The following is a 13834-nucleotide window of genomic DNA, read 5'->3' as shown; positions in this document are numbered from 1 at the left end:
GTTAAATCAAGGAACAGTCCCCGGAGAGGGGCAGGGGGTGGAACCAAGGAATGGTCCTCGGAGAGAGGCAGGGGGTGAAACCAAGGAACGGTCCTCGGAGAGAGGCAGGGAGTGGAACCAAGGAACAGTCCTCAGAGGTGGGTGGGCAGGGGGTGGAACCAAGGAACGGTCCTCGGAGGTGGGCAGGGGGTGGAACCAAGGAACGGTCCTCGGAGGTGGGCAGGGGGTGGAACCAAGGAACGGTCCTCAGAGGTGGGCAGGGGGTGGAACCAAGGAACGGTCCTCAGAGGTTGACAGGGAGTGGAACCAAGGAATGGTCCTCAGAGAGGGGCAGGGGTTGGAACCAAGGAACGGTCCTCGGAGGTGGGTAGGAGGCGGAGAAAGGGAGAGTTCCTGCACCTATCCTTTAAGAGAAAAAATCCATGAGAGTAAGTAATTTCAATACAGGAGAGGAGACTGTACATCTGTGCAAGACTGAAGGGATGGCTGAAGTTTTGCAGATTTTTATTTTTATTATTTTCATTGGAGGCCTCAGTCTCCTACACTGTATAGTGGATCCTTTAAAAAAAAAAAGTCATATAACAAGGATGAGCGGTAATGGGGCCCTTTGTCTCGAGCTGCACCACCAAAGGAGACAACGATGGCGGATGATCCGTGAGAATTATCTGCAAGGAATGTGTCAAAACGAGCATATGTCTAACAGAAGTATTTGTTTTCCCAGAGAGCGAAGAGTACAGATTTCCTTTTACATAATTAGAATTTGATACATAAGAATGATTACGTCTCCCCATCAGGATACCCAAGATGCACACACGCTTTCCCACACTGCAGACAAGGAGGAGAACCAATGCCAAGATGAAACGGTGCACCGCAATCTAGAAAACATAGATGGAGAGCCGGGGAATTGTTGGCACAGGGGATGCGGCATTAAGGCAGATTATGGCTCTGGAGATATAAAAATAGAAGAGATCCGTCATTTAAAGGGGGAAATATTGTATTCTGGTAACTGTATGTGGTTAGCACCTCTAATAATAGTATGTAGTATATGAAATCCTTTTTTTTTTTCCACAAACCATAAGGGAGGTTTGGTTTGATCTAGTATAAAAAGACCAGCGTGGGCATCAGTATGTGCACATTGGGATACGTGGCCGTGTGCATAGAGCACCCTCTTGCATGTATGCCTTGCAGCATGTGCATGCACCTGTGTGCACAGGGCCGGGACAAGGGGTAGACGGGAGGGGCAGCTACCCTGGGCACAATGGTTTACTGTAGGCAGGACCGGGACAAGGGGTGGGCAGGAGGGGCGGCTGCCCACTCTGGCCCAAACCCTCAACTCCTTTCTTGTCTCTTGATTTGGTACTTTCACTGCCCAGCTGTTAGCGATCTTGGCATGAATCCTTGACTTTGATTGCATCTCCTGAATTGGTACCTTCACTGCCTAACTGCTACTGACCTTGGCCCAAATCCTTGACTTTAATCCTATCTTCTGAATTGGTACCTTCACTGCCCAACTGTTATCAACCTTAACAAATCTGATACTGTCACCTGAATTAATACTTTCACTACCTAAATTTTACTGACCTTGGCCCAAATTCTTGACACCATTCTTGCCTTTTTATTAGGTACCTTTACTGCCCAGCTGTTACTGATCTTGCTTGAAATCCTTGACTCTAATCTTGTCTCTTGAATTGGTACCTTCACTTCCCAACTGTTACTGACCTTAGCTTGAATTCTTGACTCTGATCCTGTCTCCTGAATTGATAGTATCTGTGCCTGACTGTTACCAACCATGGCTCGAATCCTTGACTCTTGGATATTGCCACCCTCGGCTTATATCCTGTCTATGTTCCTGTCACTTGTTCTGGTCCCCAATTGCTCCTGCATCTGGTTCCTGTTCAGCCGTTTACAGTCACCTAGTGCACATACCTGCCAGCCTAGACAGATGCAGTAATGCCTGCAACACTGGAATGCCACTCTATGTCCTTTCATTTCCTGTTGCCACTTCTAGGTGTGTTCGACAGGAGGTGCAAGAAAGGCCCCCTCTTCAACTAGGTCTCAACCAGAAGTTGGGCTTTAAGTTTGTTAGTTGTGAATATTATTATGTGCTTTGCTGTTTTTGGATTCAATGGTCCATTAATACGTAGTAAAGTTATTGAACATACCCTATAATGCAATCAACTCTTAATCTCCAGACACTGGAGAAACACCAGAGCTGAACTATAAACACCGGCGCAAAGGAAAGTGGAGCAAAAGTGCTGCACTTGGTCAAGACAGTCATTTGTGCTTCTGATTGGCTAGTGTTAATAACTTCTCCAGTTTTCATAATTTTCCCAGCTCTTATTCCCAGTGTAGTTTGTAGAGTTGCTAAACAAGCCTTTATCAACTAGGGTTCCTCCAAAGGTAACTAGGGGTTCTTTGAGCTTTGAGCAATTTCTGCCTCTCAGACAAGTAATCATTGACATCAAGGATCTATCTATAATGCCTTGTGCACACTGGGCATTTAGCCCCGTACGATTGGGAGCAGCACAGGTGCACCATCTAGACCTACAACTGGAAGCATTTAAAACTCTTTAAAGCATTGAAAGCTGCTGAACAGTGTTGGATGGTGAAGTGGTACTAAAGTTTATGTCAGGGATGAATGCCCAGATCTCAAGCAGCCCCTGGATCTCATTCACCACGGCTAAATGTCCAGTGTGCATGAGGCCTAAGCTGAGGATTCTTCTCACTAGGCACAGAAGTAAAGATCATTCTTCCCACTGACCATGCCACTAATATTCAATGATCTGAAGATACAGTAGTTATTAGCAGCCTTTTTTAAATGGTACCTGCTCCTTTAAAGCATGTTATATGACACGGTGCTTGTGCTGTGTCATTTGGCCCCCTGTAACATCTGAAAAAACCTGGCTGATCCTGCCAGTTTCTGCCCTCCCCTATGTAAACTGACCACAGTGTATCATGGCTGCTGAGCCCTGACACCATGGTGAGTTTACGCGCCTCCGTTATCCGCAGCCCTGCTCTCTGTCTACTCTCTGCTCCTGTGTCCTCCTCCCCCCTTCCCTCCCTGCCTGTCAGCTCGTGACAGTGCTGCCCCCCCCCCCATCCTGCTGCTTGCATAACACTAACCTGTATACACCATCAGCACTGCCTCCTATTGCAGTGTCCCCCTCTGTGTATGATTTATAAAAATAAATGCTGCAAATACCTAATTTTAGTGCAGAGATTGTGATCACATGACTAGCCAGCTTTCTCCTCCTCTACTTCTCCCCTCCTCCTCCCTTTCCCTACTAACGTCAGCCCCTACTGACGTCAGCGGGGAGGATCTCAGCCCCTCCCGCTGCATCTGTCAGAGAAGGAAAGGAGAAAGCCAGCCGGTCACGTGATCACGATTTTGGCTCTGAAATTAGGTATTTGCAGCATTTATTTTTATAAATCATACACAGAAGGGGATACTACAATAGGAGACAGCGCGGATGGTGCACACGGGTTAGAGTGGCTTAACAACCACTTTAACCAAAGTTCCTCCAGAGGTTGTTAGGGGTTCCTTAAGCTAAGCAATTCCTGCCTCTCAGACAAGTTACCACTGACACCAATGATATTTTAAGCTATCTGTAAAGGGGGTATTCTTCCTACTAACCTCAAATGTAACCAGCATTATTCCCTCTAACCAACCCACTGGTGTATCATGAGCTATAGATACATAAGTTATTAGAAGCTTTTCTGAACCAGGGTTCTGGGAACCCTAGGGTTCCACCAGAGGTTGTTTGGGGTTTCATGAGCTATGAGAAATATCTGCCTCTCAGATAAGTTACCACTGACGCCAATGATTTTTTTGGCTTTCTGTAAGGGGGTAATCTTTCTACTAACCTCAAATGTAAGAAGCATTCTTCCCTCTAACCATCCCACTAGTGTACAATGAGCGGTAGTTACAGAAGTTATTAGCAACTTTTCTCAACCAGGGTTTCAGGAACTCTAAGGTTCCACCAGAGGTTGCTTGGGGGTCCTTGAGCTATGAGCAATTTCTGCCTCTCAGATAAGTTACCACTGACACCAGTGACAGTCTTGCCAACCTACCAGATTGAAGTTTACTGACACGACACCCAAATTTTACTGGCACAGTGAAGTTTTTACTGACTTTCCAAAAGTTACAAAATCACAGTTTTAAGTGCACTTTTCAGTATTTAGGCTACAAACAAAGTACAACATGCAATTTGCAATGTGATTTTAGGTAGATATTAAGGCAAAAAACATATTTCTTATTTTATTTTTGATATAGTAAGCAGGTGAGGGACAGGACTCAGGAGGGCAAGAAATTAGAATGGGCAGACACACACATGAAATTGATTCTGACAGCAGTGTTCAGCAGCACAGATAATGATGACACCTTACCGACACTACAAGTCCTCTCCTGAGTCACAGTGATGGTCTCTCTCTACGCTAGGTGGTCCCTTCAGTCCACTCCAGTCCAAACAACACTGACAGTCTGGCTCCCAGGTTGCCTTGCTCCTGTCCCACAGACCCACACGAGACTCTGGTCGGCTCCCTTGCACCATTACATCACACGACATGCTCAGGCACCGCCTCCACAGGACCCGCCCTCCACCGGCACTGCCCAAACACACTATAGCAGGCACTCGGATGGTCTCGACTGTCTGACCAAGCATCACAGCCATATTTTTAACTAGCAAACTTTTCCTGTCATGGGCATTTACTGGAAGGAGAAAAGTGCCAGTTTTTGCTGGCTGCCCATAAAAATACTGATCCATGTCTTTATGGACCTTGCTTTGTGCACTTGTCCATATCATTTGGTGGAGGGGGGATTAAGGTGTAGGGTTGGGCTTGGCCCCTTAGTTCCAGTGAAGGGAACTTTTAAGGTGTCAGCATACCAAGACATTTTGGACAATTTTATGCTCCCAACTTTGTGGGAACAGTTTGTGGGATGGCCCCTTCCTGTTCCAACATTACTGTGCACCAGTGCACAAAGCAAGGTCCATAAAGACATGGTTGAGCGAGTTTGGGGTGGAGGAACTTGACTGGCCTGTACAGATTCCTGACCTCAACCCCATAGAACACCTTTGGGATGAATTAAAGCGGAGACTGCAAGCCAGGTCTTCTCATCTCGCAAATGCCCTTCTGGAAGAATGGTCAAACATTCCCATAGACACACTCCTAAACCCTGTGAACAGCCTTCCCGGAAGAGTTAAAGCTGCAAAGGGTGGGCCAACTCAATACTGAACCCTACGGACTAAGACTGGGATGCCATTAAAGTTCATGTGCATAAAGGCAGGCATACTAATACTTTTGGTTATATAGTGTATATGGGGCATTATGAAAGTAGACTCGTCCACATCAGCGTCTGACCTCACAAATGTTCTTCTGGAAGAATGGTCAAACATTCCCATAGACACACTCCTAAACCTTGTGGACAGCCTTCCCAAAAGAGTTGAAGCTGTTATAGCTGCAAAGGCTGGGCCAACTCAATATCGAACCCTACGAACTAATGCCCGGTACACACAATGAGATTATCGGACAAATGATCATCCGCTATTTTTCTTTGCATGCTAATCTCAGATTGAATATGAACCCGTTTTTTTTTTGGTAATACTATTTTGGTGCTGGCGCTTCCTGGCGGTGGGAATGTGAAGATTTTGACCTTTGACATCATTTCATGGTAAAAAAATAAATAAATAAATATTGGGCTTCCCGGAATTTTTGGCAGTCCCAGGATCCTCTGTGGCGGTGAGCTGGTTAAGTTGGAGTGTCCGACGGGAAATGTTGGATGTGAGCTTGTTGGCTGAAAGTCCGACCGTGTGTACGCTCCATTGAACATTTGCTGTTGGACTTTTCGCCAACAAAACTTTGTTGTCGGACTTTCCGATCGCGCGTACACAAGTCCTTCGCACAAAAGTTCACGCACATGCTCGGAATCAAGAAGCGCTCAGTCTTGTAAAACTAACGGTCATAATGGAGATATCACGTGACTATTGAACTTCCTTTTTATCGGCTCGCTGTACGTCTTGTACGTCACCACGTTCGTAATTGTTGGCCAACATTTGTGTGACTGTGTGTATGCAAGACAAGTTGGAGCCAACAACTTTCGAAACAAAAATCCACGGTTTTGTTGGCGGAAAGTCCGATGGTGTGTATGGGGCATAAGACTGGAATGCCATTAAAGTTCATGTGCATGTGTAAAGGTTTTTTGACAATATAATGTATTATAACTATTAGCAGGGATTCCCTGAGCCCATAAAGTTATTCCAAAGGTTCCTCCATGTTAGAAAGGTTGAGAAAGCTGCTCCAACCATTATGGTAAAAAAAAAAAAATAAATAAATATTGGGCTTCCCGGAATTTTTGCCAGTCCCAGGATCCTCTGGGGCAGTGTGGCGGTGAGCTGGTTAAGTTGGAGTGTCCGACGGGAAACGTTGGATGTGAGCGCGTTGGCTGAAAGTCCGACCGTGTGTACGCTCCATCGAACATTTGCTGTCGGACTTTCCGCCAACAAATGTTGGCTAGCAAGTTCTCAAACTTTCCGCCAACAAAACTTTGTTGTCGGACTTTCCAATCGTGTGTACACAAGTCCGTCGCACAAAAGTTCACGCATGCTCGGAATCAAGAAGCGCTCAGTCTTGTAAAACTAACGGTCGTAATGGAGATATCACATGACTATTGAACTTCCTTTGTATCGGCTCGCCGTACGTCTTGTACGTCACCACGTTCGTAATTGTTGGCCAACATTTGTGTGACCGTGTGTATGCAAGTCAAGTTGGAGCCAACAACCTTCGAAACAAAAGTTTTGTTGGCGGAAAATCCAATCGTGTGTACAGGGTATAAGACTGGAATGCCATTAAAGTTAATTTGCGTGTGTAAAGGCAATGTTTTTTGACAATATAGTGTATTATAACTATTAGCAGGGATTCCCTGAGCCCGTAAAGTTATTCCAAAGGTTCCTCCATGTTAGAAAGGTTGAGAAAGCTGCTCCAACCATTAAAAATAGGTCTTTTTATAAAGGAAACATCATTTTTTTTTTCCCTTCCATAAGCCAGAGATTTTTTAGTTCCAAGCCTTGAAAATCTCACCACCCCCAACCACCCCCCCCTCGCCCGCAACTCAACCCCTTGACCCCCTCCTGAACAGCAATTTTATTTAGAAAGTTGATTTATTCATAAGCAAATAGAATACAGTGTGGATAAAGAGAAACGGATCAGGAGCCTGTTATTAGATTAGGGCAGTACAAAGGCCCCACTGTTTCAACAGGCGAAGTCTGCGCCGTTACTGTACCTTTCAAAAAAACGAATATGTAACTATATCAGTTTTAAAAAGAGAGATTCATATTACTTCCCAATGCATGAGAAGTTCTGTGTCTTCCCCACTCCCCCACCACGGGGGGAAACTTGAGCCTGACTTTAATGAGCTTCATTTGGAATCTGGCCTTTGAAAAGTAGTACATTTCGAAAGATGGAACATTAAATTTTGTAATGATGTAAAGCATCTTCAGTTTTTGACAGGACAATGGTGCTTATTGTGGTTTATGGCCCCACTGGTGATTCAAAGGTCACTTTGTATAGGACTCCACAGACAGGGGCAGCAGTGAATGAAAATTAGGTTACATGCGATCAACTTTATTATTAATCAGATGAAAATGGATTTTTAACATTTTTCTAATGAGCAACAGAGAGAGAGAGAGAGAGAGAGAGAGAGAGAGAGAGTGGAAAATATCAGAATTAAAAGCCAACATCAAGAAAGAAGGAAAGCCGAAAGAGCTTGGCTGAATTACGGGGGAGGGAGGGCACGCAGCGCTAATATGAATTTACGGGCTAAAATTAAACGGGAAGATACACGTTTGTGGCGAGGGACAAGGTAGTGATAACGGCTGCAGTTTTTTTTTTTTTTTTCTTTCTTTTACACCGCAATTTGCTTTTTCTGCTTCTTGTTTTGTAATTATACTATGTCATGTTCAACAAGTAAAGAGCCTGAACATGTCCAATTATGAGAAAATATACCACTGGGACGTAGGTAGTTCCCCGGGTTTTCTCCATGCCAAGTCTTGTTGTACGCCTCGGGAAAGTTGCTAGCCCATAGAACGAATGCATCAGTTGGAAATTTACGATGAACTGGTTGGTTCACATGGCAGAGGGGTAGGCGAGGGATGGTTTTGGTCGTTAAAGTCAATCTATAGCCAGTTTTGTTTTTTTTCTTAGTTTTGTAAGCAAGGAACAGGTAGAAGCTCTGTCAGGTTTTTTATTGCTGGTACATGCATAGAAGAAACGCTAGATCACGCGTCGAACACAAGGCGAATCCGGCCCTCAAGGCCATTTCATGTGGCCCTCGTACAGTGGCGGCTGCTGCTCCAAATTTTTGGGGGGGCACAAACAAACTGAAAAATTCTGATAAAAAACCCATCAATTGCAGCCTCACTGTACCATCAATTTCTGCCACTGTGCCCATCAATTTCCACCACTGTGCCCATCAATTGCCGCCACTGTGCCCATCAATTCCAACTGCTGTGCCCATCAAACGCAGCCACTGTGCCCATCCAACGCAGCCACTGTGCCATCAAATGCAGCCACTGTGCCCATCAATTGCCGCCACTGTGCCATCAAACGCAGCCACTGTGCCCATCAATTGCTGCCACTGTGCCCATCAATTGCAGCTACTGTGCCCATCAATTGCAGCTGCTGTGCCCATCAAACGCAGCCACTGTGCCCATCCAACGCAGCCACTGTGCCATCAATCGCAGCCACTGTGCCCATCAATTGCTGCCACTGTGCCATCAAACGCAGCCACTGTGCCCATCAATTGCCACCACTGTGCCCATCAATTGCCGCCACTGTGCCCATCAATTGCAGCTGCTGTGCCCATCAAACGCAGCCACTGTGCCCATCCAACGCAGCCACTGTGCCATCAATCGCAGCCACTGTGCCCATCAATTGCTGCCACTGTGCCATCAAACGCAGCCACTGTGCCCATCAATTGCCACCACTGTGCCATCAAATGCAGCCACTGTGCCCATCAATTGCTGCCACTGTGCCATCAAACGCAGCCACTGTGCCCATCAATTGCCGCCACTGTGCCCATCAATTGCAGCTGCTGTGCCCATCAAACGCAGCCACTGTGCCCATCCAACGCAGCCACTGTGCCATCAATCGCAGCCACTGTACCCATCAATTGCTGCCACTGTGCCATAAAACGCAGCCACTGTGCCCATCAATTGCCACCACTGTGCCATTTGTTTGTGCCATGGGGGGGCACAAACAAACTGAAAAATTCTGAAAAAAACCCCATCAATTGCAGCCTCACTGTACCATCAATCACAGCCACTGTGCCAATCAATTGCTCCCACTGTGCCCCATCAAACGCAGCCACTGTGCCATATCAAATGCTGCCAGTGTGCCTCCCGTTGTCTGCACTTACCCGTCTCAGAGGGACAGCTCCTCGATGTCTTCTCCTGATCTCTTTTCCCGTCCTCTGCTATGATTGGACGCCTGGCGTCCAATCACAGTGCCTGTCGTTTCAGCCAATCAGGTGACAGGTAACAGATCAGAGCACCTGATTGGCGGAGAGGCAGTTTAGTGTTAGGAAAGCGAATATTCATTTGCTTTTCTAACACAGCTGAGTGACCTGCGAGCGCCCAGCATGGTGCACGCAGGTCACCTTTTTTGACGCCTATTAGAGCCTATGGCAGGCGCTCTGTGCCCGAAAAGGGCGCCTGAATAGGGGGTGACAGCGGCGGCCATAGATAGATTCATGCAATGCATTACGAACGCTAGTTTACAAGACCGACCGCTTCTGGCTTGTCCTTGCTTCCAAGCATGCGTGTTTGTACTTTGGACTTTTGTCCGACGGACTTGTGGACACACATTTGTCCGCAAAAAATTTTAAAACCTGCTAGCCAACATTTGTCCGCAGAAAATCCGACAATTGTCCGATGGAGCGTACAAATGGTCGGATTTTCCACCAACAGCCTGTCATCACACACTTCCCCTCAGAAAATCCGGTCGTGTGTACGAGGCTTTAGACAAGGCCTGGGTGGCGCATTAGATGATAAGGACAGCCATGCTTATGGTTAATTTTAGCAGACTAATGAAGCTATGGTGACACTAGAATAAATGGCATATTACTGCAGGGACACATGTACAGTTATTAAAAATTGTACTCACATTTCTACCAGAAATTAGGGAGTCAGGTAGGCAGAAAGCAGACTGCATGGAATAAGATTTAAACAGCAATATGTGGGGTAGAGATGAAGTTATAGAGGAAAAAACTTTTGCTTTGACTTCTACTATAAGTGGGATTATCTGATTGCATGCCTGCTTGGTTGGCTAGACAACTGGGTGAGTTAGGAGGGGCATACTGGCAACCAAACTTGACTTTGTTATTAGGTTAATCGCTATGGTATGTTTTCTGAGGCCCTTGTGCTGTGGACTGGTACATCATTAAAACATTTTTTTTTTACTGATATAATTAAATTTTAGGTGAGTTTTCTGTGTGCCCTAAAGCAGAAGTACTGATTTATGCCCTCCCCCCCCCCTACTATTTTTGGCACTTTTTTGGGGGGGGGCAGGTACCTGGTTTTGGTTTTGATAGGTACCGGTTCCCACTCTCACCCCGGAAGTTCCCCTCCACCCCCACCTGCAACCATCTCAACCGTCTTAATAGCATTATGGGCCCCTGGGCAAAGTAATGCACTTGGGCCCCTACCAGCCTGCCCCAATTTATGCACCTATTCTTAAGAAGTAAAGTATAAAAAGTTGGTGTAATTAAACATATACTGTATTTATTAGTACTTTCAATTTATTCATTTTAAATAATAAGAAAACATGCCATAAATCAAAGTCTAATCAACACAAAGGGCACGGTACAGAGGGGGGAGGCAGGAGGGTACAGTACTAGGGGGTCAGGAGGGCACAATCCAGGTTGGGGGGGGGCAGGAGAGTACAGTTTAGAGGTGTCAGGAAGGCACAGTACATGGGGGCAGGAGGGCACAGTACAGGAGATTAAGAGGGCACAGTATGGGAGGGCACAGTACGGGAGGACAGGAGGGCACAGTACGGGAGGGCAGAAGGGCACAATCCAGGTAGGGGGGATAGCACAGTTTAGAGGTATCAGGTAGGCTCGGTACACACAGTACCGAGGGCACAGTACGGGAAAGCAGGAGGGCACAGTATGGGAGGACAGGAGGGCACAGTACGGGAGGGCAGGAGGGCACAGTATGAGGGCAGGAGACCACAATAGGGGAGGGGAGGAAGGAGAGCACAGTACAGGGGAGGGCACAGTACAGGGGGCAGGAGGGCACAGTATCAGGACGTATATGATACAGTACGGGGGGGTGGCAGGAGGGCACAGTATAGGGGGCAGTAATGTATACTACAGATACAATGTCCTCAACCATAGAAAGTATGATGCAATGCAAGAATATCATGGGGCCCCCATGCACCTGGGACCCCTGAGCAGTGCCCAAGGGTGCCTATGCATTAAGACAGCCCTGTCTGCAACCTTCTGGGACACATCACAGGTCCCAAAAGGCTGCGGGAGCACTTACAATGCACAGCGTGGCTCGTGCATGCGCAGTGGACAGCCAGCTGTGAAATCCGAAGGCATCACAGCTGGCTACCCACAGTAAACATGCCAGTGCTGGGGACCCAAAGAGCAGTTAACAATCGGTTTGGGTGAGGGCGGCGCTGGACCCCTGGACAGGTAAGCGTCCTTTTATTAAAAATCATCAACTGCAGTATTTGTAGCTGCTGACTTAAGTTTTTTTTCAGACTGAAGAACTGTTTTAATTATGCTTCCTTTAAAGGGTGTGTTCACCTTTTCATGAAAAATGAAGAGGTGAACTAACTCCAAATATATGGACTACCCCTCCCGGCCCTGCTCCACTTAGCAGCTGTGATACCCTGTGCTGCCTGTGTAGCGGCCCATCATAATACACATCCTTGGAATGAGTATCCATCATAATGCTTGCAATAGTAAACGCTCATTGATCATTGTAAACATGTGACTGTGCTAACCTATGATAAGTGCTTCTTTCTTTAGTGACACCATAGCGGAAGAAGCCTCAGATGAGCATGTGTCTTTGCTGACCAATGACAGCTTGCCATTGTGAGCATTGTGACAGGTACTCACTCCAGGGCTGCGTATTTCAATGTACGGACCACTATACCGGCATCATGGGGCATCAAAGCCAATATATGCAGTGGGGTCTGGAGGGTTGGCCAGGATATTTGGAGTATATTCACCTCTCATTTTTCATGAAAAAGTGAACTTACTCTTTAAGGCCCCATTCACACCTGAATAGGGCTTGTCAGCCCTGCCTTGCTGGACTACAGAACAGGTTAACTTGAAGGCTGGCCCAAAAATGTCTAATATTGAACTTACTTTCCCTCTCCCATTCACCACTGAAAGCGAGGAAAAGAAGCCCTGTATAGGCTTAGATTTCACAGTCAAAAGTTTACACAAGGTTGAGGATTGCCCTCATGTGAGGTATCTCTGAGGGTTCCAACAGATGAACGGAGCACTGGGGGAGCATGGCAAATAAGTGGGTAGGGACAAAGTAACAGATTCTCTAGCGAGAACAGGAAACATACTTATTCTGTTGGATTGGGAATACGTTTCCTATATCTTCGAAGGGATGCCTTAATATTCTTTCAATTTTCTAAGCCAATACTTGTGCCACCAGATAGAAAAAGGAAAGCACACGTTGCCGTAACACCCGTTTACCAGGAAATTATGCAATGAAAGGCCCCTTTAAGAGTGAGGGAACCTTTCCTGTGTGAAACCTGCAGATTTATTTGTTCTTTACAGCGTTCGGAGATGGAAAGGAATTCCCAGAAGATCTGCAAACGATTTGGAGCTGATTAAAACTCACTAATACAGCACTAAACCTTCCAACGCTCGAGGAACCAAAAACGCAATCAAACAAAATACTTCACTTATCTCAAAACACTGAAAATTGTAACCCAATTCATTTGGAAATAAGTGTTCACTATTTATCTCTTTGCAAGCCTGGAACAGCCGGAATAAAATGAGAAGTTTATGTCTTACCTTTATCTGTTTGTTGAGGGGAGGAAGAACACAAGACTTCAAGGCTGCGTTGAAGAGATCTCAGTTTTTAAACGGGCCGATGTCTCTACTGAGATTGAAATCGATTTGAAGGATAGGCTCAGTGTGACATCATAAAAGGCGTAACTCTAAGAGTGTAGCCTATTTACTACTAGAAATCAAGGACATGAACTAAAGATATAGACCAGCTTGTCTCAGCCTTTTTAGCCCTGAGGAACCCTTGAAATAATTTTCAGGTCTATCTACAGCTTATAAGGGCTGCCCTGAGAACATAGGAGAAAAGGCACATGATAGGGTGGGCTGGAAGGCAATGAGTGGGGAATGGTTAAAGCATATGATGTAGGGAGCAGGTAGGATGTGGTCATAGCTTAGGAAAACCTCAAGGAGGAACAAACAGCGTGGTGAGAAAATTGTCCCACCAACCCACACTCTTGGTAGATGTGTGGATGTGGCTATGTTTGAAAGTGCATAGGTTTGGGGAACTGAGGTATGCAAAGAGAATGGTGGACTTGTGGGGGATATTGTACAGTACTTTTGTCACAGCATTGGAAGGTCCTTGATGGTGCCAAAAAAAGTAAGATCATTGGTAATGTTTGGACATGTGGTCTAACCTTAATGGTCACAAATATGTATGATTATGTGGTGTTCATGAAGGAAGTACTTGCTGCACTAAGGTTTATTCCATGTAAATAATGGTGTAAAAATGACTGGTATGTACCAACGGAACTGGTTGTAGATGGCTAGTGGCCAGTACTGGTTTACAACTGGACATGATAT

This window comes from Aquarana catesbeiana, linkage group LG11 (assembly GCF_042186555.1).
Source record: "Aquarana catesbeiana isolate 2022-GZ linkage group LG11, ASM4218655v1, whole genome shotgun sequence".
Taxonomy (NCBI): Eukaryota; Metazoa; Chordata; class Amphibia; order Anura; family Ranidae; genus Aquarana; species Aquarana catesbeiana.
This window is presented reverse-complemented; position numbering follows the sequence as displayed.